This window comes from Meleagris gallopavo, chromosome Z (genome assembly GCF_000146605.3).
Source record: "Meleagris gallopavo isolate NT-WF06-2002-E0010 breed Aviagen turkey brand Nicholas breeding stock chromosome Z, Turkey_5.1, whole genome shotgun sequence".
NCBI classification, from domain to species: Eukaryota; Metazoa; Chordata; class Aves; order Galliformes; family Phasianidae; genus Meleagris; species Meleagris gallopavo.
Genome location: NC_015041.2, coordinates 33902511 through 33926038, shown reverse-complemented (window position 1 = coordinate 33926038; position 23528 = coordinate 33902511). Strand labels below are relative to the sequence as shown.

Genomic DNA, 23528 nt, shown 5'->3' with positions numbered 1-23528 from the left:
TCAATATTTGGAAAGGCATTTTAACTACTAACCATCCTACCTTTTATTTCTTTGGTATCATTCTAAGCAAGTTGGACCAAGTCTGTAAGTCATTTTCAAACAGTAGTTGTACAGTGACTGTCGCGTGAAATTTTGTGTGTTACTTGATCTATGAAAAGATTCTGTTTTACCCTTAACACAGATACCAAAATATCAGAGGTCATGAGCAAGTAGATGTTTTTTTCCCCAGCTTTCATTGCTCTGAGTGAGGCAAGACAAAATATGTTTCCCTTGATTTAAGTATTAGAAAGCAATGAAAGAAGTTATTTCTCAGTAGCTAATTCTGTAGCAATGAAAAAGTACATGCATACTTCTTTAGCTGATGAGTGGCTCTGGATGTTCTGTCTGCTTTGGGATCCTATGAACTGTAAGGCGCTAAATATCTACATTTCTAATTTCTCTACACTTTCTAGGAATGTTTCTAGACTAAACTGAGAAAAAATAGAGCTATAAAAAGAAGACCTTTTAATTAGCTTATGGAAAAGTTCCTGAGAGATATTTTTCACCTTTGTAATGATCCAAAACAGGCCTGAATTCCCCTTGTAAGTTCTTGTCATTGACCTCACACAAACAAAAATGTGTTATTTCTAGGAGAGATCAATGTGAAGAAAATTTGGACAAGAAAAACATTAATTATATTTTGTTTGATGAAATCTTTGAATAAAAGTTCTTGTGTCAACAAATGTGAACTACATTTACAGCTCTATTGAAGATTTTACCAGTTCAACGGCCAAAGGTATCAATCTTAACCACAAGGAAGTTACTTATTAATCAAAATGCAAACCTGTACATGATAATACTTTATTACTTTCTCAATAACACACCTGCAGCCAGCAACCTAAAAACCTCTTTCTGACACAGCAATGACTGACACCATTAACTAATCTCCAATTCCTTTATTTTCTCTTCAACTAATAAAGATAACCGGATTAACAAAAGTAGCTATGGTTACAATCACAAATACAGTTATATGAGGATATCTGTAATGAACCATGTCAGTCCTGAAGTCCTGAAGTGTTTCCAAGTTGAGGTCCCTCTTACACAGGTGCAGAAATGAAAGTACTCTCAAAGTTATACACAACAAACTCCAAACTTTCTTTCTTGCCCTGACGAGTTTATGAAACAATGTGGCCAGGCAACACAACTGACTTACAAACAAGAGACTGATGTCTTCCTGAAACTACAGGTAACTGTTATAACTGCTTATCAATTTGAAACAAAAGAAAACAAGAAAAACATGAATCCAATTCCACCAGAAAGCCACAGTGACACACAAAAAAACTTGCATGCAAAGCTAGGAATGCAAAGGAGATGTTACATGAGCTAACATTAACCATACCAGTGGGCTTTTGATTCACTGCTATTATTTCCTTCAAATTTGTACTTCGTCTTTCATTTAAAGACAGAGATGAAACTTCTGGTTGGTGACATGCTCATATGTGTTAGATAATGAAGGTGAGGAGTTTTGACTACTTCTGTTTATTAACAACAATTGGTTTTCAAACTACTTCAAGCTTACATTATTTTTTTGTTTCTTTTTCAATCCATGCAACAATGAAACTACAAGCCAGAACGAAATGAATGTTAAAAAGAAATATTTTAAAAAAATGTAATGTTTTTTTAGAACAAACTTGCTCATTCAAATGAAATAATACACTAATGTTTTGAAATTAATAAAATACCTGAAAAGATAGTGTCTACCTACAGGAAAATTGTTGCCAAAAAGGCATAATTTCCTCGCTGAGTGTCCTGCTGCCAGTGACAAAGTTGAGACAGTTTAAAAACAAGATGCAAATACTGAGAACTATGACAGCAAAATAGCAGGGAAAATTTTCAAGTCCGTAGTATCCATCATGGGGAGCTGGATTCAATTGCCTAACTTGTTACTTCTCTCTTCCTATAACCAAAGGTATGAATTTTTCATTTGCACCCTCATAGGTGCAATGAGGATAATATGGTTGCTAAGGAGTTCCACTCCAGGCTTTAGCTGTGAGTACAGCAAAGAAGAATTCTTGTCAGACGGGAAGCAGCATAAACAATCCATTTACTTTAAAAATGCAATTGTTCATTACTAAAGAGAGTATAATTACAACATTGACCAGATAGTGTTTGGGGCTCTTTTCTCCTGTTTCAAAACATATTTGTATCACATTAATGTCTGAGACAGTGAATTAGACACATTGAAAACAAGTGGTTTCACTGCTCCCATAGATTGCAGCCAAGTTCCTTCCCTTCTCACTGCTAAAAGTTTATCCTCTAATAAATAATTCCCAAGACATCTTGCAATAGGAAGCATTCATGAATGAAATGCATTAATAAATGTTTCCTATTGCAGAGCTCCCCGGGAATTCTTGTAATACCTGCAAGGAGTTTACAGACCCTCATTAGTTACATTCAAAAAAGTAAATTTGCTACTTCTGAACATGCTATTTTGCCCTGTTTCAAAACATCACAGCAGACAGCTAAATGCTAGCATGAAATAAAGCCAATGACCCATTATGTACTTACCATGTACCACATGCTTGGCCACTTGGGATCATTGAAATAAGTGGATTGGGTACCTCCAGGTTTATAATCCCTCTTTATCCTTCTTTTAACCACCTGCTGTTGTATCCACTCCACCTGCCAACCAGGAAAACATTTGGTAAGTGTTAGGGTTTCATGGAGATTATCAAGAAATGTGTGAAATCTTGGGAAGTTTCCCATTACCTGACTCAAAGACATATTTCATGTTAAAGTGTTCATTTTGGCAGTAGAAATGCACAGCTCACCTTGGCCTATGGTTCACTAGGGAATAAGCGCAATTTTGTTAGTGCTACAAATCTCCCTGAACAACTACTTATATCTCCTCCTAGAACAATTTCATTTGCAATCATCTTTTGAATGATGTTATTTTTTCTCATTATTAGAATTGAACTTTTTTTCAAATTTATAAAACTAATTTTATAAAGTATAACAGTAGATCACAAGGAGAAATAAACTACACTTCTGACCATTTTTTATTTTAAGCCTGTTTCTGAGAACAAAAGCTTCTAATAAAATATTAAAATACTTTGTTTAACTAATATCTAAACACTGCTTGGAGAGAATACAACAGAATTAAAATGTATTTTTAGTAGAGTAACTCTGTGTCAAGATTCTCTCTACCTGGTGCTCCAGAACATAATTTTGTGCAAAGTACTAGTACAGGGAAAAAAGACAGATATTGAGCAAAAGGTCAAATTATAACAACATCAAAAAGAACTTGAAGCATCAAAGATAAGAGTTAAAAGCATAGTTCTTAAAATCAGATTATTTTCTGTCAGATACCTCTTCATAGATTCAAAACACACTCAGAAAGAGCAAGACTGAAAGTGACATCAGCCTTACAGCAGACAGGACTGCAGGCATTTTGGCATTAGCTAGTCTAAGTGGGAGCTAGTTTCTATGAATGTGAACAGTATAACTATCCACTTAGAAAAAAAAAGAGGTTATATTTACATACATATCTCACTTCATATTTTCGCTGAATTGTTTCATAGGATATAACTATAAAAACTGAATTCACCTCTTCCCATGCAAGACAGCCATTTCCTCTTAGCAGCCAAATCTTCACCCTTTTATTTCTGCTGTTCATGAATATCTATGTATGCACACATACATGCATATATATAGAATAAGTTCACTTTCAGCTCACATATTTCTCTTTATCACTTGTCAGAGACAGTACTGACATTTTTCCGTGGCAGGACAATTTCTACTGTATCTGAAGTTCAGCTTCAAATCATGAGGTCCTTCGAGAGAAATGTCCACTGACATTGGTGGAAGTTCTGCTTGAGATCCATACCGTCTCTACCTCTACCATTGCTACCATATGGTTTTCATGGTTTCCTTTAGAAAGTAGAATTGTGTTTTTCCCTTTCTTAAGAATCAACTTCAGGGTCAAGAGTATTCTACTAGTGAAGAAATTGTCTGGTTTAAAAAGACAAAATTATGAGGTAATGTTCATGAAGAAATCCATTTCTCTGTTCTTCTATTAACCACTGTAAATCCTTTTCAGAGAAAATTGAGGTATTTGATAGAGTGCCTTTTCCTCATGATTACTCCGCTCCTCATCCAGACCAAGCTGCAATCCATCTTGGTGGACACTCTCTTGATGATCTGACAGCTGGCTGCCCCCTTCCGATCTTATGAGATCCAGAGATTCTATCCAATGGACACCCACTCAGCCTTCTGTATGCCATGCAGTGGACTCTAGAGGACTGTGAGATGTAGAGCGTATCTCGCCAGAGGCTAAAAGAGGGAGAGCCAAAGGACTGAAGATGCTGCTTTAAAGTGTGATCAACATCCCTCTTAAACGGATCTCTCCTCCATGAAAAAGGCTGATTTATAACTGACATTTAATGAACCCTATCTCCTTGTCACCTCCTGCCAATATATGGTCTCTTTTTCAGACCCTCACAACAGCTTTTTTTTCTTTAAAGTTTATTCCCTTGCAGGTGGCCCAGCCCTCCCATCACATCTGAAGCCGGAGGAAAGGCATCCAAATATACAACTTGATTCCTGACTCAGTAGCTGCCTGGATTGCCTTAAACCATGGACCACGATTCTTTTACGCTAGTATTTAGCAACCGATAACAAAGTGTCTGAATAATCAAATATGATTTTCAGGGCTTATACAGTTCCATCTTTGAAACCTTATCATGAGATATATGTAAGAATGGGAGGGGTTTTCCTCACAAGACAAACTGCAAAACTCTTCAGCAGCCACTGTGAAAATATGTTCTCTCCATTTATTTACTGCCTATTCAGCTGTAAATATCTACTGATTGTTAAAAAGATAAACAGCAAAGGCATCATAGTACTCGCTGAGAGTGAACATCCATATTCTTATTCCAACAAAAAAACCCCAACAATTAATTCATTCTCTCTTTTCCTGTTATGCCAGATAACATTACTGAGAACACTTAATGGACAGTCCTTTAGTTTAACAATCACAAATACTGTCTCAGTGTACCATTCCAGTTAATATGAACAATAATAAGACAAATAAATCTGTATATGCATATATATAAATATTTCTGTACAAGCATGTATTTGTACAGGAGCTTGGATCATCTGATTTAATATGCAATAATATGCAAGCCAGCATAACTGATGGTTAAGATTTTAGTGATGTACAGATAGATACATACCACTTTTTAACAATAAAATGAAGTGACTGTTCTACAGATCATGTATTTATCACAGAGCCTGCCCCTAAAACATGCTGGATGTTGCCTGTAATTCCTGTTTCCTCAGCTCCCAGAAAAGTTAGGGAAAACGTATGAAAGAGTAATTCTGCGGAAGGACTGTACAGCATGCACAATCAGACCCAATGCCAGAAAAAGAAATGTAACTCTTCCCATAAGGCCTAATGACAATTTCATGTACATGTAAAATTACTACAACTAAAATAGCTGTTAGGTCTCATTCAAATAGAGATTTATGCAAATAGAATGTTTGCATGAGAATGCACATAGGAGGATAGCACGGGCAGCTCCGTAATCATAGATATGATATACACCAGGAGGACTCACATTGGGCACCTGCAGATATCCAATTAAATAGAAGGGGAAGAGGGAGTCAAAATGACTGTTATGATACAGTGACTGTGTACTGTCTTGAGAGAGACAGTGCAGGATGCTAGCCAGAGTAAATCTAAGCAATAGAGCAGGCTTGATCACAGTCCTGGGTATAGCCTTGTCTGCATGATTTTTATCAAACAGCTTCAGTCAGGCTCTGCTTAGTAACTGTTTTTATACTGAGGATGCGCTGATACACCCACCTAGGATGTAATTTAAAACATTCCAGGAAACCCCTTTTCTCATTTGAGAAGTCAGTGCATAAAGCTTAGTTTACAGAAAATATCACTGCTACAGAAATAGAACACTCTACTGAACTCTAAGGCTGGCTTATTTTCTTTGAAAACTGAAGAGAAAAACTTGCCAGTAGTCTTCAGTCTAAGTTACACTGTACAATTACTGGGTTATATCAGTGAAGACTAGGTCAAGACTCAGCAGTTATTTTAGTATTTCCTTTGAGTATTTTATGGGTATTCATGCACATGTCACTGTCAAATGCCTGGTATATCTTGGATTTGTTTGATTTAGTATGAAAAGAGCTCATTTGTATAAGAATTTGTATAAAAATAAAATATTTTCTTTTAAGAAGTTTCTATACTTCCTAAACTATAGACCTTGAAGGAAAATCTCTGAAGTAATTGATTATACAGATTCCCATCTTTTGCCAAAAGGAGACTCTATGCGAACAATGAGGTGCATTTTAACATTTCCATAAAGTCACACTTGCTGAGGGGGAACAGTGCACATTTTCCCATTGACTTCAGCTTTGAAAGTTGCATTTCCTGAATGTCTAGAAATCAAAGCCAAGCCAGATTGGAGACCAAACCATTCCAAAAAAATTTAAAAATTAAAAAAATAAAATAAATAAATAAATAAATAAATAAAAAATCATCATTTCCAGTCTCCTCACTCATAGGTTTGTTCTATACACAACACAGCTCTTCTTCACAGACCTGCATGAAACAATGCCATGGAATAAAAGCTGCTCTGAGCTTATTCTAGTACATCATGCTTTCTCTTTAGGCATAAAGAATATAATGAAATGTTATCTCTATGTGAAACAGAACTGCTTTCTACAACTTTCATTCTTATTTATTTAACAGAATTCACAAAAAAGCAGCCCCATGTATGTATGCAACAGTAAGAATTCTACTGTAATAAACTGTGAAAAAAACCTTGAAAAACAAATGCGAAAACTTAATAAGCTGGAAAAAAAAACCACCTATTATCAAAGCAGTGTGATTTTTAAAATACAAACACTAGACAACCTTGTGAAACAGCACTTACTTTGTTTTTCAAATATGTCATGAGGAGGTCTGCTTGAATAAATATTTTCAAATTGATTAAAAATGTGTCAAGTCCAGCATGTGAAAATGTTACCATTAAAAAAGAGAAGGTATAAAAGCAAGTTGGAGGCATATTCCTTTCCATTTTGAGGAAAGAATGCACAGGGAAGGAACACCCTAACTCTGAGTAATCTATGCATTTCACATCAAAATCTATTATTTTTACATTGCAGAATTAAAAAAAAAAAAGGTGTGAGTATTCAGTTTAGGAAAAGGAGTTGCTGAAGGTGCCACTCTCAAACATAATCACAGCATCATTCACTTCAGTCTGTCCTGCACCTCTAAGAAATTAGAAATTCCTGCTCAGCTAAAATGAAAGCAAGTGTCAGATGAACATTATAAAGAGAAAGAAAGGACAGAAAACTCAGAGCGCATGGAAAGTATCACTAAGCTAGCAATGAATCTGCATGGAGTCAGGCTGAATGAGCAAAAGGAGTAACACTAAACTATGCAACAACCTGCTCTCTGTTGGGATGGCTTCACACTGCACCTGCTGCACCTCAGCCTCCACTCCTAAACACTGAGTGCTGACGTTTACGTGAGACCCAGGCTGAAGGAAAGGACAGGAGAGAGAGTGGCACTTCCAGAGAGAGAAACCAAGACTGTGCCTGGCCCATTGTGGGATGTAAGAGAAAAATGGTTTCGACTGCTTATGGTAGCAGAAGCAGTCAGTTATGAGTTATTACCAACATTAAATTTTCTGTAACAGGCTCTACTTAACACACAATTTGACAACACTCTCCACTTGTATTTCACATTCTAATGAAAACAAAAAGTAAAAAAAATCAGGACTTAAGGAGTGTAGGAGGATATGCCAATCTCCAAGTAACACAACCTGGCCATGGAAGAGCTGAGACTGAAGCCATCACTCAGCAATGCAGGAGGGCTGGGGAGGCCACTGGCACACCTCCTGTTGCTGATGGGCAGCCATAGAAGTGAGACTCCTAAAGCTGGATTGTTCCGCTTAAGAGGAATTGCATGTTTTTTAAATAATTGAACAGCAGGCTGTTTTCCTAACCTATCAGTATGCTCTGATTCACAGTAGCAGCAGTCAATTTGCACATAAAAATAGATGAAGACAGTTGGATAAAGAAGCTGCTGACATAGGTCAAGAGCTTGGAAAATTATTGCGGATGCCATTTCACAAACTGCAGGGGTCTAAAGTTGGATAAAAAGTCAATGAATCCAGCAGTGTTAAGTGATGCATTCTCGCTGATTGACCATGTGCTTCTTCTGCAAGGGTCAAAGACAATCCACAATCAAAGCAGTTGTCGTAATTATGCTACACGTAATCTAAATTAAAGCAACATTTAAAAAAAAAGATTTTAAGACAGGCTGGGTAGAGAAAGAAAAGCAGAAAAGGAGAGAAAGCCGCAGAGAACACTTGAAATTACTACTTTTGCACAAAGAAACACATCTTGCACAACTGCAGAGAAAACTACAGCAGCCTGACCTATGGAACAAAGCTGAAATTCAATGTATATTTTTTTCATCTCATGACCACAGAAAAGCCAGGCAGTCCTGATATGAATTAAGTGGTTTCTACCTATTCTGCTACACAAAAGTAACCTATTACAGCACTCAGGCATACTTCCACATACTTGAGGTACCCCTATCCAGAGCTGTGCTTGCAAACAGATCTGAAATGCCAACTGTCTTTCCTTTTTACCCTCTCCATCTCCAGATCTCAGAACTCTTCACGAGAGTCAACACAACTCCGCCTCCAGCTGCACGTGGCAGTGAAGTCTCTTGTATTAAGAGCAAGACTTGGGAGGAATAAGTAGGGAAGGAACACAAGAGAAAAGTGCACAGCCCAAGTAGGGACAGCAATACACCTTCCCTGTCCCATGAGAGTTCACTGCCAGGTGAACTGTTATTATTATGCTAGGAAAGGCAGGCACCACACTGAAATTCTGAAGGAGCTCAGAATGTCTGCTGCCAGCCAGGATGTATATCCTACTGGAAAGGCAGGCAACAATGGAAGTGGCAGAAGCAAAAGGATTCTGTCACATCTGTCACATCACTTACCCACATCATCTCTTGTTGGGGAAATCTCTGCATATCTTCTATTCATAGATGTGAATGCAACAGGTGTAGAAGGAACATGACCGTGGCCTTTGCCTGTCTCTTCCACCTGTGCCACAGCAGACTTTTGAGTAAATCACAACTCAGAATGACCATCATATAGCAGCTTTGCAGCAGAGCTGAGAATGAGTTACAGGGAGCCAGGTGGCTACGAGTAGCAGTCCCTAGCACTGGCTGTCCCAGGCAGTGTCTCTCAGGCAGCAGGGGATTCTCTCTCCTGCAGACAGAAGTGCCAGAGCCAGCTCAGATGCTTCTGGTTCTGTTTCTAAGGTAACTCAGCCATGGATAAGTCAGGAAAAATCTTTGCTGTATCAGCTTGAAAGTAATTCTCTTGTTTATACAGTGCACTTTAATATTTACCACCTTGGTTCACACAGTTCCCCTCATAATAACTCATGAGTTATATGGGAACACAGTTTATAAAAACAAAGCAAAAATCACTATAACTGATATCTTCTTACGTTGTTACATACAATGTAAGTGTACATGGTCTTGAGACACTATAATAATCTGGAATTCCAATACACTGTGAGAATTAGTACTAACATCACTCCAAATGTAAACTGATATACTATGACTTCATCTAGCCTAGGTCTACAATCACATCTTCTTCATAAAAGGCTGATACTAAATGCAGCATCTACAAGAGAATAAATCTTTAAACTCTCTAAACTTCATTAGCTTTGGAGTCTAACATTTTGCAGTTGATATATCTTGAGGTTTAAGCTTGAATTGCTGTTATGACAATGATATATATGAATAAAAAACGGTATAAACTTCTAATGGATTTTTTCTTTCCTTACAGTAGTCCTTGCAACTCTTAACACAAATGATGAACTTCAGACATCTGTACATGCTAATTTCAGTTGGCCCTAAGTCATTTACAAAATGAATTCTTAGGAATACAAATTTGGGTCAAATCCAAATGTCAAAAATACCAGAGCAATTCCAAAGGTGCAAATCAGTCCACGGTTTGCTGTGGCTTCTACCACCATAGATATCCACTTCAAGTTACCAAATACAGTGAGAATTGCTGAGGTAGTAAAAGTATTTCAGAATTAAGTTGTATATAATGTACAAAAGTGTTCTACCAGTCTCAACAAAAGCAAACATTGGATGCTTTTCCAGAGTATTCTCCTCACTAGCCAAAATCTCTTTGAAATCATCCCTATACAGTAGTGCTTCTCTCTACAAAAGGAGAAACTATCCTCTACTATTCAGTTTATTTCCTGTACTTTTGCTCAGCATTTTTGCCAACATAGAATGCTTCGACACATATCCTCTATGGAAAATCTCCATCACAACGCATATAGTAAATACCAAGTCAAGCAGTTTTTGTTCTCAGAGTATTCTAAGCCACATGAAAAGTTTATCACATTTGTAGGTTTTTATTGTCTCGGTACTGCTACTGTAACTATATTCTTTATCATAAAAAATCATCTTTTTTAGGTTTTTTTCCTGAACCCACTCTATTCCTAGTGTGTAATAAAAGTACATGTTTAGAATTCAAAATTGGGTCAAAATATTTATCTCATGCCTCAGTTTTAGAGTTGCAAAATATTGAAGATAACTGGGTTTTGTTCTTTATGGAATATCAGTGACTTATTTACATATTTCACACCATGTCAATAGCTCTTTGGCATCTCAAATGCCTTTGTGGCACAACTTGAGGACTTCTACTTCTTTCATGGCCATGAAAGTATGTATGTCCTCTTACTCACATCTCCCAAAAGAGTCTTTAACATCATCTCTCCTGCATAAACTGTAAAGCAAAGCAAAAAAAATAAAAAAGAAAAAAGAAAGAAAAAGAGGAAAATTCCTGTGCTGGTTTAATCTCTCTTCTCCTCTATTTGTAGCTCAAGCTCCAGTGCAGTTCCTTCTGTCTTGAACTCTTCCAGCTTGCAGCTCGCAGTGAATTTGGGTGCTATGAAAACAGTGATTGCTGAATCTCTTAAACATCATCATCACCTCCTGAAATAATCTGCAGAGCTACTTATGAAAGACACATGCAACCAGCCTGAGGAAACAGTGCAGTCCAGACCCCAAGGCAAATGAAAAAGGACTGAAGTTTCCTTTCCTACATCCAGTAGGCTGAATGAAAACAAATGTTTTTTCAATTGAAGTACTACTCCCACACCTCAAGAACTGCTGACAGTGGTTCCAGTGAGGCGGTATCTCTCAGTTTCTTCAAGTCAGACCACATAAAAGTAAAAGTGATACTTGATTAATGAACTTGCTGTTTACTGCTCTTCTTTATTTTAAAGCCTTGAGTCAAACAAGGGCAGTATCTTTGCTTTGCTACTCCCTGACAGTCCCTGTGCACATTCTGACATGAGAAATGTGCCAAGAGCAGTCACTCAGGGATTTATGCTCATAATTCACAACACTCTTCAAATTACAAATTGAGAAAAACAAAATAAAAAGCCTTTTTTCCACGGCTCTTATTTATGGGACAGAATTTTTAATTGTATATATACTAAAGCTTTTCAATCTTCAGTCAGACTGCTCACATGAATTTGCAGTATGGTTTGTAAGTCTTGCCAGAATTTCCGTGTAAGTCGTTTGAAAGCTCATAAAGCTCACTGCTTTATGAGTTATATCTACTTGGACTTCCGTTGGGATAAAAAGACTTTAAAATGATCTATCATAAATGTGATTTTTCATGATGGCTATGAATACTCACAAGTGTGCAAACATGCATCTTTTGAAATGAAGGTAAACTTTGTTTGACCTCTTCTGAGATGTGCTTTTGCCACCACAAACATTTTGCAAACAGAAGTTTCAGGAACTTCAGATGATGCCTTCTTCAGATTACCTTAGCAAACTGTACTTGGGTGAGACAGGCAAGGTTGTCCTACGTGTGTACTGAGCAGGTGGCAAATCTCACTGCCGGCTTCCTGCATTCAAGGCAAGGGATGCATGCTTACTGCATGTACTTACAGCATGTACTCCAGAAAGCAGCGCAGAAATGATTAACAGAAAAACAGACATAGAAGGAAATGTTTCTCAAGGTGTTCCTCCTAGATGGGGAAAGGGAAACTTATAAGTGTTCATATTACAGCATCCAAACATGTATGCAGGCTGCCAACCTGTTGGAGAGGAACAAACAATGGGAAACGGCTAGAGGTTGAAGCTAAATAACATCAGACAAAGGAAAAATGGAACAACTGAAAGACTTTTGGAAACTCCACAGTTGGTAACAGTGTTTTGTTGTAATGTTTTCATTAAAATTGGAAGATTTCTAAAAGCTATATTCTGCTTCAAACAGAAATTGGTTCCAGGGAGCCATATGACATCTGGTCAAAGATGGTTTGACAGGATGACCACAATGTTTCCTTTTGGTCTTACAGACTTTGAGTCTGTTGGCAACTGTATTTTGGAGAAACAGTTTCTTAGGAACACCCTGGAAAATGGAAACTTGTCTAAAATTCAGAAATTCTGGCTTCATTATATTATCATATATAGTTGTTGTAACTGTTATTGAGAAAAGTGGACTGATGCTGAGTTTGGAAAAAGTACTTAAAAATAAATTTTTCATCTGGATCTTTCACAAAAGCAAAGATAAATCTATATTCTGGTCCCCATATTTATTAAGAATTTCAGTTAATGAGAGTGATGGAATTTATTCCCCCTCAAAAAAATGGAAAACAATAATCTAGGTTAAACACAGCTTATACAAGCAACAGTCAACACATCAATAGATATGACTGCTTAAAGTGGATTATAGGGAAAGGATTTAGAGTGAGAGTGTTTTATTTTACTAAAATATTGTCTGCATTCATACAGTGCTCTGTGTGACACCGAGATCAAAACATTGCCCCAGAAACGCATCCAGAGTGCTCACTACACACGTGACACTTGCAGAAGTGTGTGCTCCACTGCCAGCATGATCCTGCTTGCCTGCAGAATGAGGAGGTTTGGTGATGGCCACATACATCCAAGCTCCAGGGCTTCGCATAGGGCATAGCTCCTCTAAGCCACAGAGAGCACAAGTTGGATTAAGGATCTGCTGATGTGAAATACAACATCCAGCCAAGGAAAATGACCAGGTTCCAGAGACACTGTCCTTTCAAAATGATCCCATAAGAACACAGGTTGTTATATGCGCAGAGTTTGGGGAATTATATTGCGCAGAGTTTTGCTCTGTCTTGCAGGAAGTTGTCTTTCCAGCTCCCTGTACTGCTCTTTATTTTCTGCTTATAACTCTTGATATGATAAATGATCTGTGGGTATCATCTTTCCTTGCTGTTCACAATTTACAATATCTGGGTGAGGTAACTGCCACTGGAATTGAGTGTAGTTGCCCTGTCTGACAGAAGCAGTCAGAGAGATGCATAAAAATGTTGATGCACTACATCAGGATCATATATTGCTGCCAGAAAATCTTCCAAATGCATGAGAAAAAAAGAAAACAAAACACAACTTTAATCCATTTTCTATGAATATCCTGCACTATAACCAATCTCATCAGTATCAGATGAAGCTGGATTCCCTCAGGAAATGGTGTGTAAAGGCTGCTCTTTCACATTCCTGTCTGTTCCTGACAGTCTGTTCTGAGATGCTCTTGTCCATAGTGTTTTATTTCAATCCCTCTCTTTCTCTGATCTGGCATTCTGGCATTTGGGCCTGCAGGATCAACTCGTTCTGGAACCATGTATCTTTCTCTGGTTCAAAACTAATATCTCTGCATTTCCTCCTCTTCTGACTCTTTCTGCAGCTTTATACTCCAGCAGCCAGAACAGTAATTTGCTATCTCTCTGCCACTAGCAATGAAAACTGTCTCTAACGACAGCAAAACCACAGTTTGTATAACATGAGACCATTGCAGCTGTCAGAGATGCTGTTTTCCCTGGCAAGCTACTAGAACAGAGATTAGAAATGAAAGCATTAATTCTCCATGCTTCTTTTGAAACATTTAGTTGCCCTATCATTTTTTACTTATAAACCCATTTTGTGTCAAAAAAAAATGGAGGAGAAAGTATTCCTTCCATAGGAACTACAAAGAAATTGAAATGTTATTATCACTTAGCAACACATATAGACTACAGATTGACAAGCATTTTCCTTTATGATCTTCTGCTCTTACACAACTATAACTGCTTTGAGGAAATACTCACCTTATAGGCTTAAATTGCTCACACATAAATTCATGAAGAGTGATGTTGTCATCATTAAAGCTGACCAAAATCCTTTAGCAGTTCCTAAATTTTGAGAATGTAATACGCTTTTCTAGGCTTTTTTCTTTCTTAGCGTAACATTTACACCTACAAAAATAGAGCTACACAAGTCTGTGTGATCTTGCTGTATACGCACTGCACACCCCTCATTAAAAGTCTCACTTTGAATGGGGCTGAGCACTCCAGCTCATACTGGGAGAGCACCGCAGTTTGAGTAAAGACTGAATGCACATGGAAATTGTGACCACTGTCACATGGACACAGGTTAGATCTAGGTTTTAAGATACCAGAAGGCAGTCTTCCATTGAACTTCTACAGGTAACAGTAAAAAGATCTATAAAACCGATTTCCCTGATTTTTCCTCAAATTCAAGAAACTTAAGAGGGATACTTAATTTTTAATCTTAAATCTAACCAATTATAAATGTAGCACTGCATAACAGACATTTCAGAAACATTTATTCCCTATAATAGCATAGGGAAAGACTGAAAGAGCACCCTATACCTGCTATACAGCAAGTATCCCCTGAGCAGAGTTTTCCTTCTAATAAACACTTCTTTGTAATTTTAAAGGTCCTAAACTAAATTCTGCAACATGATCTAGACTGTAGTCACAAATACTGCCAGTGATCCTAACTTCTGCTTCACATATTTACTGAAAATATACTTTTACAGGCTAACACATGCCTTGAAGTAAAAGTGAAGGAGTGCAGTTGGCATGCCCCTCAAGTTCACCAAGTGCAGAGTGGTCAAAGAACAGAATTTCTGAAAAGTCACCAGTATTTTTAAACAGCTCTGAGCTAAAATCCAGTTAATTTTAAAAGTCATTAATGCTTATGTTTAAGACACACATTGCTTTACAAATTTCAGAACAGTTTGTGCATTTTTTCTTAATAGAGTTAATCTCTTGCAAAGCTCTAGGCCATAGCATTTTTTTAATTTCATCTTGTGTTTTGAATTTTCCTTTTCCAAAACCAGAAGGTCCAGAGTCAACAGACTCAAGAGACCAACATGATCTGCCTCATTTTGAATATTCTTGTCTCAGGAGAGTTTAGCTACTTCTTTTAGAGATAGCTGAGCCACTGCCTACCTCTTTAGGGTCTGATACCATTTTTTTCATTGACAATGAAGCACAGAGACTGTAACAGCAGCTCTACCACAATCTCTGTAGATTATTTAATGATGGAATGGGATATTTGCTGCCAGGTCTCACGCAATAGGTTTTGATAGCACACTACTGGTCAAAATTATAACCCCACACCTTCCCACTTCCAAACTGGTCTTCCAGTTTCCCAGCCCAACTCAATACCAGCTTAAGAAAATAACTACTAAAATAGCAAGGGAACGCCATTCTGCTGAATTTACTTTTCATTCCTCAAACCACTTGCTACGCTAACTAGGAATTGAGCCAGATAAAACCTCTAGACTAATCTCTAACTCTTGCCCAACAGCTAACAGAGAGATTGACATTGCCAGAGAGTTCTGTAAAATGACTTTGTCAACAGAAAATTAGTATGTTCCAAAATCTAACATTCCTTTCAAATATACAAGCAGTTAAGGAGCAGAAGGAACAAAACCCCTTTGAGGCAGGTGCAATAATTAAGACAAAACTGAAGTAAGTATAGGTAATGAAACTATATTAAAAAAACATTTCAATATTATTTAAGAGTAGTTGTTTTCATTTTTCTTTCCTAAAACTGTATTACACAAAATTCATATTGGCCTTTTTTCTGCTTTTAGTAGAAAGCATCAAAAGGTAATTTCACTAGGTAGCTGCCATGATTATTTCTGAGGGTTTCTTAAGTGCTAATAGAAAAGTCAGCTATCACATGAAAATTGTAGTAGAATTAGACATTAACAAATTTCACAAATAAGCCTCAATCCCTTTTACGTTATGATTAACTTCATTAAATAATTCTTCTTATTGCAGATAAATGAAAAGAAATCATTATTACTCAACAAAATTTTCTAATTGAAGAACCATCAACTCCTGCTAGAGCAGCAATGGATTTGGCCTGCACAGTGCGTGGGGACAGCCACATATGCAGTACATTCACTTGAGACTATGTAGATGTGCTCTGGATTAAGCCTTTCATCTTTAGGTTTCTGCCACACAATGTTTAGCTTTGAGATGCGTTTGCATTATCCACAGCCAAACATGTCCCATATGCTGAAAAGGAACACCGCATTTTAGGTTGCTATTCCCTAAGACACGGCTTGCCTAAAGAGGTCAGGCAGTTGCACTAGATAATCTTTAAACATTCCTTATAGCTGAACTATTTTGTTCTGTTTCATTCCTCAGAAAAACAAGGCGTTTCACTCCACCTTCATCAATACTTCTGGTGTTGTTCTGGTGCAGGCAAGGAAGAAACTCACTTTATGACACGGCTACTGCTTGACTCTAGTACTACTCTGGACACTGGGGTTTGTCACCATGCTTTTCTCTTCTAGGTCTAGTGACATTGCTAATGGCAGTCCATGCTGGCTCACCAATGGAAATCAGCCTGACGCTGTCTTGCAGCCTGAGCAGGGTACAACACATTGATGCCCACTGAAGAAACCTTCCCAAGGATTTTTGCAGGTGGAGAATATGGTAAGGCTAACACAAAGTACGCCACAGGCACAGACTGTAGTTCAATAACTATTATACTAACAAAATACCAACTGCCTCATGCAAACTTTGCAGCAACATGAGCTTAGATCAGTGCTAATTACAGAAGGATTTGATTCAGTGAGCTGTGACCCTTATATCTCAAAAAGCACCACAAAAAGATCCAAGCTGCAGGTCTATTTGCTCATGTTTACATGAAACTTTCTAGCACTCTGGAGACAGATAACAAAGGGAGTTGTTCCTGTGCCCTCTCACACATTGTGATTCTGTTCATGCTCTAACTTACTGGCATCTGGCTCCTTGAAACACTATGTTTGATTCTTGATTTTGACTAAGCTAAAGCCTTACTCACATAAAAGCTCTTTGAGGAAATTAAATAAAGAGTCCGCAGTGGTAAATAACTGCATTACTTACCAACCAACTTAAGCTCCCCAGCTAAACATGGAAGTCATCATGACAGCTCTTATTATTTCACTACCATGTAGTATTGATTCTTTGACCTCTTAGTGCTAATGCAGATTACAACTACCCAGGCAGACATCAGTAACTCACCTGGTCCCAGTGTTTAACACTTCTGTTGCTCTGTTTGGCTAACAAAATCTTTTATTTTTCGAATGAGGTAGCACTTAGCAGTGCAGTATGAAACACTACCTTTCCCAATAACAGCATTCTTATCAAGAGCTTCTCTAAGATTTCAGTCCAAGAGGTCTGCTTATTAAAACTGGGATTTTAGTACGATAATAAAATTATTTATTCCTGCTGCTGCTGAAGTTTGTGTCTTCCACATCAAACACAAATAATTTGAAGTTTTATTTTTTCCTTAAATAATCTCATGCTCCAATCTCAGCACATTTAGACTTATGAACAATTGGAAAACACAATTTGATGATGCACATTGAAAATTTTGACCCTCTTCCTATTTGCAATAAACATTCCAATTAGTGATCAAATGTATTGCTGTCCAAGACAGGCTCCACAACAGTGGCATATTCTTTACCAAATGAAAAAAAACTATAACCTTGTGGTGAAATCTATCCTTTCTCCACCTCTTTAACCATCAATCTCCTGCACCAAATCAGGGTATTATTTAGCAAAGTGAACTGGCACAACCCCTGCTACACAGCCACATGATGAAACATTTACTCCCGGCTTCTCCCACTCTGCTCCCCTCTGCCCTCTCATGAATACCCACAATATTCTACCAGAATTAGGGGAAGGATTCTGCTATTACTGTTTATCCTCTGAGGGCTGCCCAGACAGCTTGTTGTTTTCTCCTCAGAGATATGCCTGCTTATGTTTTATGTGCTGCTGCAACCAATCCTGAGCTCATGATGGCAGAAGTAGAACATTCTAAAAGCTTTGGGTCACCAGGTCATACAGAACTGCTCTGTGTATGGCTAGGTGAGGCCATTGGTGGCAATGTTTCCACCAGGTACTCAGATCATGGAGCAGAGGTGACAAAGGCATTACGCTTCTGCACAATACATTTCAGCCACGGTAACTGAAATTAGGTAGCTTTACTGCTTATTGAAATGCTTATTCTCAATGAAAGTGTGACTGGACATCTTTCACTTTCAAAGGATGAGGGAATCTACATCAGCAGCTAGGAATTCAAACTCAAAATAAACCTACCTGAAATAAAATTTTAAAAAAAAGTAAGATGTCATCTTGGTTCATACTGACAAACACTAATGCTGTAAAATGATTTCCCTATTAGTAAATGTGGTATTTTACTAGAAGTCAAATTATTATTTTTAGACTTTGCAGCATGCTTATTCACCACATTTTTTTGTTAGATTTCTGTTATGATGCAAAGCATTATGAGAACCTCATAAGCAAAACAGAAAAACTTGAGTTTGTATGTATATAGATTTTAACATTTTATCAATCTTAAAACAGCATTCACTTAAAAATTTTATTTCTCTAGGATTATTACTTTGCCATTCATACTACTTGATTCTGTGGGACATTTTCCTCCATACAAGTCACAAATTTAATTATCACAGCCCTTCACTACAAACTCTTCATCTCACGTAATAGTTTCTTGTATGAAAAGACAGCCTTCACATGTATACTGTCCATTTAACTTCCACATATTATCGTTATGTGTAAGGTGCTTCAACTATAATATTTCATCAGAACTGTAATTTTTCCAGTGACAGAAAAAACTCCACTGGAGTTTCTATGTGCTTTGTATTGATATAAAGCTTGACTTACACAGCAAGGTTGCAATCCTACTTTCATACCTCCATTTCACTTAGTGTATCATTACTTCACCACTAGTGCAAACCCAGAGGTGCATCACATTTTTTCATTCCTTCCCTTGGAAATGCTCAATTAGTTTGATTCCAGGAGAGAGTCTGCCAGCAGTAAACTCATCTATTTCATATCTGAATTAGATCTTCATGATACTTCTCAGTTATGCACTGATTCTGTCTTCTCCATTCCATTTCATTTCTGCTCCCTTTGTTTCACAAGTAACCAAAATAATATTACTGAGCAAACTCTATAGAGCTAAAAAAAGTCTCTCAATTCATTGCATGGTGCTTTCAGTGACCCCTGCCAAAGGCCAACGACAGATATCACATCAGCTGGAGAGACCAGAATCCTCTGTAGTAGATTTCATTGAGTGCTTAGCTTAGCTATGACAAATGGTACTAATCTTTGTCCTGACACTGACAACTCTTTGCTTTTCTAACAACATGTAGAAAACACCATGCAATTATATCCAAGAATAGAAAAGGTGCAGTGGAGATAGCTATGTTTCAAATTTTCTGCATGATACGTATCATTAAAACCCCACTAATACATTTCTTCTTAAAACTATCTGATCCATTTCACCTCCGAGTGACAACCTACCGTATTTCTAGGCAAAGATGTGTATGATAGCAGTCAAAATCACGTTACATTGCACATCCTTTATCTTTTCATCTAAATGCAAAGTAATGTTCATTTAATGCTGAGACAATTGACAAAATGTGTAATATACACACCTTCTGTTTATGTTCCCTGTTGGACATATTCATACAGTTTATAATAGTGTCAAGATTCCTTTCTAGAAGAAAGATCAAGCCAAAGATCATCAAAGCAATTCATTAAATGAAATCTGTAACAGCAGCATTTTACATTACTGGATATATTACCAATATATCCAATATATCTATTTATCTTCCCTCTTATGGCCAGACAGTGAAATCAAAAACAATCCACATAAGTAGTTTAGAAATGCCAAATACCAAAATGCTTCCACTACTACAGGTAACTCAAGCAAGGAATTTCCCCTCAATAAAAACTCCATCATTTGAATTTTCATAAAGTAGCAAATTAGTGACTCACATCTAAAGCAAGCACAGAGCAAGCAATTGTGTGTACATATTACATAGAGAGGATTTTAAGCATTAAGTAAACTATCATTAAATGATTTGGAAAATACACAAACCTTAGTGTTTCCTTATTCACAAATACACATGCCATCTAATCTGCCACAAATATTGGCATTAGATAAAGTGACAATCATAAATATAATCGTGTATAATACCAGTCCTTTAACATTCTCATAGCCATGTGATGTGCCTTTTTTAAGATTAAACCGTTTGTTTTTAAAAGTCCAGCTTATACAATATAATTGAATTTCCAGTCCACTTCAATAATCCTGAAATGTTATATACACAAACTGGCTTTAGGTCTACAAATACATGTCCATATTTTGACATGTCTATGGCTGCACAATAATTTCCAAGCACGAATTCAGTGGAGCAATAAAGAGGTGAATACCAAACATGTTACTAGATCACAGTATTAGACTGTCAGCTTCTTTTCAGTTATAGAATCATTTACATGGCTGACTACCCTGCATAGCCCTCACTAGGGTTTCTCAGCATTGCAGTGATATTTAACAACAATTCAGAAATTGGACAGAAAGACTCCTGTACATGCAGCAGCCCAGAATACAGAATATGGGACAAGATCTAAATGCTGAAGCATGGAACATGCTGGAAAATAAATTATGGCCATATTTCTGTGCTGCTCTGTGTCACAGAATTCTTCTCAGTTTTGGCCACAGTAAACAGGGACAGGTGCCATTGGCACAGAGCGGTGTAACAGCAAAAAGTTGTGGTGGTACGTGCATGTGAACCTGTACATACATGTAAACCGCTGAAGCTTTGGGAGCATGGGAAACAGTATGTGCTGATGAAAATGTGAACACTTTCCCTTCCTTTTGCAGCATCACCTGTTATAAGTGCAGTGCTGTTGGAAGGATGAGTCAGTCTTGGTTCTCACAGGAACAGATACATTCAGCAGTCAAACAGCTTCTTATTATTTTTTAAATAAATCAAGCAGATCTTAAAATTATCATTGGAAAAACCGAAAAAGACCACAGAAAAGATTTTTCTTATATTAATCCCTCATACTAAAGAAAAAGAGCAGGAAAAAAATGAAAACCTTTCTTCTAAGCACTGACACCATCCTATATTGCTCATCTTCACCTCAAATTGATTTACAGAGTTACACGTGCTTCTGCAAAAAAGCAAAGCACAGTGATCAGTACATTAAGAAAATTTCTATACTGTTCCTGAATATGCTGGACATTACCATCCAAGAATAGCACACTCTTGATAGCATGGTATTGTCTTCACTACATTTTAATTGGAAGCAGAACCTTAGCAAACAGATTATGTGTCAGTTCATGTAATGCTATATACCATTCAGGTAAGCATCTCATGGTATGATATTTCGTATAAAATATGCAAAGGCTTTTGCCACTAATACATAGGTGGATATTCTTACCTTTGGTTCCATTGAAATGAAGCTGTGGGTACCTCTACTTGAGAGAACTGACCTTTTAATTGTTTTACTATGGTAAAAGTGGTAGTAATCCTTCAGAGTTCCAATCTGTAAGGAGAGAGATGAAAAAAAGAGAAGTAGATTTAATTTATGGAAAGCCGTTTTCTGTTATTCATTTTTAAAGTCTATAAATTATGCAATTTCCTACCATGCTGAAATGTCACTTGAACCCGGTGATCATCTTTCAAAAGAAGGCCATATGATATGAAATGGATGGAGTGTCCTTGAGGCATTAACTGCATAACCAAAGATTATAATTGAGCTGCTTAGTCTGTCTGTATCTACCTTCTTAATGTTTAATTTATATGCAGTACTTAAAGTAATTCTGTATCAATCTATATCCAAACTGTCTTCAAACGGCAAGTATAAAAATCATCAAATGACTATACAGTCATTAAAAAGCACTCCATCCAGTTTGCTTCAGTAGCTGTACTGTAAAATGCACTAAATTTGGTTATTTATATAATTAACTTACAAAAAGCTTGTTCACAGTATCAGACTATACAACAAGCATGGGCTCCTGTCTTGACCAAAGGTGGTCAAAGAAGAAGTAGAATAAAGAAAGGTGGAAATGTTAACACATAAGATAGAGACGAGTTTGAAGTACAAAATCAAATTAGGCAAAGTTGCACATTTCACAAAAGTACAGTATTTCTTATTCATCCTTTCATCACACAGTAACAATACAAATGTTAAATGGAGACAGACTGTAAAATTTGAAAAAGAAATTTCCCCACTAGTCTCACCAACATAAAAAAAATTCTTAACATGAAACTTTAGTTTCACAGACCTATAAACAAAGATTCAGCACATACGTCACTCTGAAAGTAATGCCTCCTCTTTATTTCCATGAAAACTACAACAGATACAAAGAGAACAATAACACGAGAACAAATTCTCACATACAATACAGTAGTTTTCAACATAGTCACCACCATTCTATGTGCTTTCACCAGCCATGAACAAGAGAACGCATGATGCACCCATAAATATCTGCACTGGTGGAGATGACCACAGTTTCACAGCTATTATGACAACATCATTGCTATGAAAATGTTGCCCATCCAGACCAACTTTCACTGCACTCACATCCACTGCGTGGTCCCCAGAAATGTTCAGCAAGCATTGATGAATGTCAATGGGGGCCATTTTTCCTGCATGAAGGAATGACACATCTAAGCTCCATACATGCTTGCATGTCAGACATCATTTTGCCATACTGCCCTTCTATTGCCATCTGCCACATGGCAAAAAATGTAACAGAATTTTGATGGAAAGGTTGAATTTCTACTGCCATACCACCAACATCCACTTCTGATAATGATAATAAAAGATAATAAAATAGGAGGCATTACTTTAGGAGCAACCCTCATACTGAGGGAGAATATTTCATCAAGTTGTGAAATTTCACCTTCTATTGAACTGTAAGATGAGTAATAATTTAGTCAAAGTTTCTTTAATGGTGAACAACAAAGGGACAACAAAGCTTACTGTTATTTCAGGTTAAAAGATGAAGCAATTTTGGCAAACTCTTTGGTTTTACAAATGAACATCAAAAAAGATGGAGCAACAAAGATCCCATATTTAAAATTTTTATCTGTAAGAATACACATGCAGGAAATTTGGTTGTTTAACATTAAATGTTCAAGGAGAACTGGATACAAGCCACTGAACTCCGAAAATACCTTTTGGAGTGCTAGAAAACAATAATCTTGAGAAAATTAAAGTAAAGCTAAGAAATACTGACAGACTTTTTTTGTTGTCACAGAGCACTTGTATATTTTATCTTAAAGATGTAAGTGGAACTGGGAACGAAAGGAGAA

General features: G+C 37.0%; 1 long non-coding RNA gene across 1 annotated transcript; it reads right to left on the bottom strand.

The window, feature by feature from the left end:
* Nucleotides 1-916: 916 nt before the first annotated feature.
* LOC100543590 lies at nucleotides 917-21751 on the bottom strand. The gene is made up of 3 exons (XR_796236.2): nucleotides 21649-21751; nucleotides 2548-2661; nucleotides 917-2026 (listed from the first exon to the last, which is right to left on the bottom strand). It is a non-coding gene; the product is annotated as an uncharacterized LOC100543590 (long non-coding RNA).
* Between the last annotated feature and the right edge of the window lie 1777 nt (nucleotides 21752-23528).